This window comes from Anolis sagrei, chromosome X, assembly GCF_037176765.1.
Source record: "Anolis sagrei isolate rAnoSag1 chromosome X, rAnoSag1.mat, whole genome shotgun sequence".
NCBI lineage: Eukaryota > Metazoa > Chordata > Lepidosauria > Squamata > Dactyloidae > Anolis > Anolis sagrei.
This window is the reverse complement of record NC_090034.1, coordinates 108710912-108716681: the sequence shown is the minus strand read 5'-3', so window position 1 is coordinate 108716681 and position 5770 is coordinate 108710912.

The window sequence follows — 5770 nt, the reverse complement described above, 5'->3', positions numbered from 1 at the left end:
TACCGCTTTTCTCAGCACTCAAGCGACTTCTTAAGGTGGAAAGCACATGTCTGTGTTTTAGATGGATTCGGGATCAGCTGGTTTTCCCTGTAATAGGCAGTGAGAGCACCTAGAGCTTCGGAGAGCTTCTGTTCAGCCATCTCAAAGCTCCCTGCTTGAGCGGTGATGGCACGATCATAAGCATAGATGAAGCTCTCTGTCCCTTCTGGCAGTGGCTGATAATGTCTGTACATATTGAACATTGATGGAGCAAGTTTTGGAGAGGCAGTAAGAGCGCCTAGAGCTTCGGAGAGCTTCTGTTCAACCACCTCAAAGCTCCCTCCTTGAGCAGTAATGGCACGATCATCAGCATAAATGAAACTCTCTGTCCCTTCTGGCAGTGGCTGGTCATTTGCGTAGATGTTGAACATGGATGGAGTGAGCACACTCCCCTGAGGCAGGCCGCTCTTCTGTGTCCGCCATCTGCTTCTCTGGCCCTGAAACTCAACAAAAAAGCTCCTGTTCGGTAGCTGATTTCCTTGAGCGGTGATCGCACGATCATCAGCATAGATGAAGCTCTCTGTCCCTTCTGGCAGTGGCTGGTCATTTGTGTCAATGTTGAACATGGATGGAGCAAGCACGCTCCCCTGAGTCAGGCCGTTCTTCTGTTTCCGCCATCTGCTTCTCTGGCCCTGGAACTCAACAAAAAAGCTCCTGTTCGGTAGCTGATTTCCTTGAGTGGTGATGGCACGATCATCAGCATAGACGAAGCTCTCTGTCCCTTCTGGCAGTGGCTGGTCATTTGTGTCAATGTTGAACATGGATGGAGCAAGCACGCTCCCCTGAGGCAGGCCGTTCTTCTGTTTCCGCCATCTGCTTCTCTGGCCCTAGAACTCAACAAAGAAGCTCCTGTTTTGTAGCAGGTTTCCTCTGAGGCGGGTGAGGTGGTCGTCCTTTGTGATACTATACATTTTTCTCCGGAGGAGGCAGCTGTGGTTCACAGTTTCACAGGCTGCTGAAAGGACTACATTTTGTGAAAGGACTACATTTGGGAAAGGAAAGGAAAGGAAAGGAAAGGAAAGGGAAGAGAAGGGAAGGAAAGGGAAGGAAGGAAGGAAGGAAGGAAGGAAGGAAGGAAGGAAGGAAGGAAGGAAGGAAGGAAGAGGAGGGGTCTGCCTCATGCCCTTTGCCCTTGCCTTCATTCCCCAGCTGCGAACCTATGGCAGGATTTGGCAGTGGCAGGACCCAGGTGGAAAGGAGAAGCCCTTTTGGAGTGTGTCATTAAACTGCCCCATATAATCTGGGGAGAGAGACCTTGGGGGGATTGTAATCTGGAAGGAAAGCCATGGATCAAGTCAGTCCTGCGAGCAAGGGCTCCATCAATGGGTCTTGGGAGAAGGGCTGGGTGGGCTCAGGCTTTGCGAAGGCCCCTCTCTTCTCTCCCTCTTTCCCTTCCTTTCTTTCCCTTTCTCTCTCCCCCCCACCCAAAATAATCTGTGAGTAAGGGGGCAGGAGGACCGTGTGGAGGGTCAAGGCCTTGACCGGAGAGGATCAAGGCAGGGAAGGTCTTCATAGAATCCTAGAGTTGGAAGAGACTTCATCATCCAGTCCAGCCCCATTCAGCCAAGAAGCAGGAATATTGCATTCAAAGCACCCCCGACAGATGGCCATCCAGCCTCTGTTTCAGAGCTTCCAAAGAAGCAGCCTCCACCACACTCCGGGGCAGAGAGTTCCACTGCTGAACGGCTCTCACAGTCAGGAAGTTCTACCTCATGTTCAGATGGAATCATAGAATCATAGAATCCTAGAGTTGGAAGAGACCTCCTGGGCCATCCAGTCTAACCCCATTCTGCCAAGAAGCAGGAATATTGCATTCAAAGCACACCTGACAGATGGCCATCCAGCCTCTGTTTAAAAGCTTCCAAAGGAGGAGCCTCCACCACACTCCAGGGCAGAGAGTTCCACTGCTGAACGGCTCTCACAGTCAGGAAGTTCTTCCTCATGTTCAGGTGGAATCTCCTCTCTTGTAGTTTGAAACCATTGCTCCATTGTGTCCTAGTCTCCGTGGAAGCAGAAAACAAGCTTGCTCCATCCTCCCTAGGACTTCCTCTCACATATTTCCCTCTCATCCCACCTCCCAGGGGGGCTCCTTCACTGCCAAACCCCTCATAGAATCATAGAATCAAAGAGTTGGAAGAGACCTCCTGGGCCATCATCCAGTCCAACCTCATTCTGCCAAGAAGCAGGAATGTTGCATTCAAATCACCCCTGACAGGCTAAACATGCACAGCTCCTTCAGCCGCTCCTCATAGGGCTTGTTCTCCAGACCCTTGATCATTTTAGTCGCTCTCCTCTGGACACATTCCAGCTTGTCAATATCTCTTAAATTGTGGTGCCCAGAATTGGACACAATATTCCAGGTAAAGTGGTCTAACCAAGGCGGAATAGAGCATGGGGAGCATGAATTCCCTACATCTAGACACTAGGCTCCTCTTGATGCAGGCCAACATCCCATTGGCTTTTTTTGCCCCCACATCACATTCCTGGCTCATGTTTAACTTGTTGTCCACAAGGACTCTTTTTCCCACGTCCTGCTCTCGAGCCAGGCATTGTCCCCCATTCTGTCTCTTTGCATTTTGTTTTTCCTGCCAAAGTGGAGTATCTTGCATTTGTCACTGTTGAACTTCATTGTGTTAGTTTTGGCCCATCATCTCTCTCATCTGTCAAGATGTAGTTTGAAGCTGTTGCTCCATTGCGTCCTAGTCTCCAGGGAAGCAGTAAACAAGCCTGCTTCCTCCTCTCTAGGACTTCCTCTCACATATTTCCCTCTCACCCCACCTCCCGGGGGGGGGGGGGTCCTTCTCTGCCAGACCACTCTTCCTCCCCCCAACCCACCCTCTATCCTCAAAGGACCTCATCAGGAAAGGTCAATGTGGGGGGATTCCCCCCCCCCCAGAGGTCCAGAGTCTCTTATCCCTGTACCCAAATTGGGGTGGGGTCTGCACCACTTCCTCCCCCCTTTGCTTTTCCTCTTTGCTCTGGAGCGCTTCTCCTGTTGAAATTAATTACTTTTCTTCCTGTTCTTTGTTTTTTTTTTTTACTTGTGCGGATTTGTGAGTTTCCCTTCAAGGCTGTAATTAATTGTGCACCAAATTTGCAGGAAAAGTCTCGGGGATTTATGAGGACACCCTAAAAGCAGGGGTGGCCCCTGAGCATGGCAAGAGAGCGCCTTGGGATTTGTAGTGCTCCCTTCAGGACATGGCTTTCCTGGGACTGAGAGAGGGAGGGTTAGTGGTGGGTTTGTGGACCCCTTTCTCGGGCGTCTGGGGCTGGCATTGTGCTCTTGGTTCATTCCTCACAACGTGTCCTTATGGGCCTTTGTGGTGTGCGTGGGGATGTGTGATGTGTTTGTGTTGACATGTCAAAAGAGGAGATGGGGTCCAATCAACGCAATGCTACTTGTGGCAGTGTTTCTCAACCTGGGGGTCGGGACCCCTGGAGGGGTCGCGAGGGGGTGTCAGAGGGTTAACCAAAGACCACCAGAAAACACCGTATTTTCTGTTGGTCATGGAGGTTCTGTGTGGGAAGTTTGGCCCAATTCAATCCTTTGTAGGGTTTGAATGCTCTTTGATTGTAGGTAAACTATAAATCCCAGCAACTACAACTCCCAAATGTCAAAGTCAGTGCCCACCAAACTCTTCCAGTATTTTCTATTGGTCATGGGAATTCTGTGTGCCAAGTTTGATTCAGTTCCATCCTTGGTGGAGTTCAGAATGCTCTTTGATTGTAGGTAAACTATAAATCCCAGCAACTACAACTCCCAAATGTCAAGGTCTATTTTCCCCAAACTCTACTAGTGTTTACATTTGGGCATACTGAGAATTCGTGCCAAGTTTGGTCCACATCCATCATTGTTCGAGTCTACAGTTCTATCTGCTTGTAGGTAAACTACAACTCCCAAAACTCAAGGTCATTGCCCACCAAACTCTCCCAGTATTTTCTGTTGGTCATGGGAATTCTGTTTGATTCAGTTCCATCATTGGTGGAGTTCAGAATGCTCTTTGATTGTAGGTGAACTATAAATCCCAGCAACTACAACTCCCAAATGTCAAGGTCTATTTCCCCCAAACTCTACTAGTGTTTACATTTGGGCATACTGAGAATTCGTGCCAAGTTTGGTCCGGATCCATCATTGTTTGAGTCTACAGTTCTATCTGCTTGTAGGTAAACTACAACTCCCAAAACTCAAGGTCAGTGCCCACCAAACTCTTCCAGTATTTTCTGTTGGTCATGGGAATTCTGTGTGTCAAGTTTGATTCAGTTCCATCATTGGTGGAGTTCAGAATGCTCTTTGATTGTAGGTAAACTATAAATCCCAGCAACTACAACTCCCAAATGTCAAGGTCTATTTCCCCCAAACTCTACTAGTGTTTACATTTGGGCATACTGAGAATTTGTGCCAAGTTTGGTCCAGATCCATCATTGTTTGAGTCTACAGTTCTATCTGCTTGTAGGTAAACTACAACTCCCAAAACTCAAGGTCAGTGCTCACCAAACTCTTCCAGTATTGTTGAAGGCTTTCATGGCTGGAATCATTAGGTTCTTGTGGGTTTTTTTGGGCTATAGGGCCATGTTCTAGAGGCATTTTCTCCTGACGTTTTGCCTGCATCTATGGCAAGCATCCTCTTCCAGTATTTTCTGTTGGTCATGGGAATTCTGTGTGTCATGTTTGGTTCAATTCCATTGTTGGTGGAGTTCAGAATGCTCTTTGATTGTAGGTGAACTATAAATCCCAGCAACTACAACTCCCACAGGACAAAATCAATACCCTCCCCTAATCTGTTACTATTCATAATAGCAGCAAAATGAGTTATGAAGTAGCAACGAAACTAATTTTATGGTTGGGGGTCATCATAACACGAGGAAGCGTATTAAGGGGTCGTGGCATTAGGAAGGTTGAGAACCACTGGCTTATGGGGTTGAGAAGAGCGGGGTGGAAATGTTGTGTAAATAAACAAATAGGGAAAGTATTTTACCCCAGAATCAGGAAAATGGAGGAAAGGACATGGTGGATGAGATGGATTTGTCTATGGTGTTGATGGGTGGGTGGGTAGGGGGGTAGAGGTTTCCCCCCCCCCCCATCAACCTTTAAGTGGCCATCCCTAGAAATTGGGGGCCCTGAATTGGCTGCAGAGGGCGTATGCATGTATGTGTGTGTATGTGGTTGGGTGGTGTTTTTGTGGGGCTCACAATGGGCCATTCTCCTTGGGCCAGCGGCTGGGATAAGGAACCCCTGTGCTTCCTTCCTGGGAACACAGAGCACCCTCCCTCTGTCTGGGGGGGGGGGGGAGGGGAGGAGCCAGGGCCCCTGTCTCCGCCTGGCACGGAAAGGGGGGGGGGCAAAGGAAGCAAGCGAAGGGTGTGAGTGTGAGTGAAGAAGGGCTATTGCTTTGCTCTGCTGCTCTGAGAGGGCACTCCCTCCTACGAACGAGGATGGGTCCCAAGAACGAGGATGGGTCCCAAGGCGTTGGTGGAAGGCGGGGGGGGGGGGCTTTGGGGTCAGGGGGAGGGTCAAGGCTGCTGGGTGCCCAGAGTGTGGCCCTTCCCTTCTGCCAGCCAAAGGTGCCTCTCAAGCTGCCCTCCCTTTCCTCCCCAGGCCGCTTCGATGCTGCTGCTCAGGTGGGGACAGCAATGGGGGCAAACCTCCAGGTCGACTGTAAGCCGGATCAGGGTATAGGGAGGCAACCTGTGCTGGATTGACAACTGGGAAATAGAGGGAGAAAATGTGGAG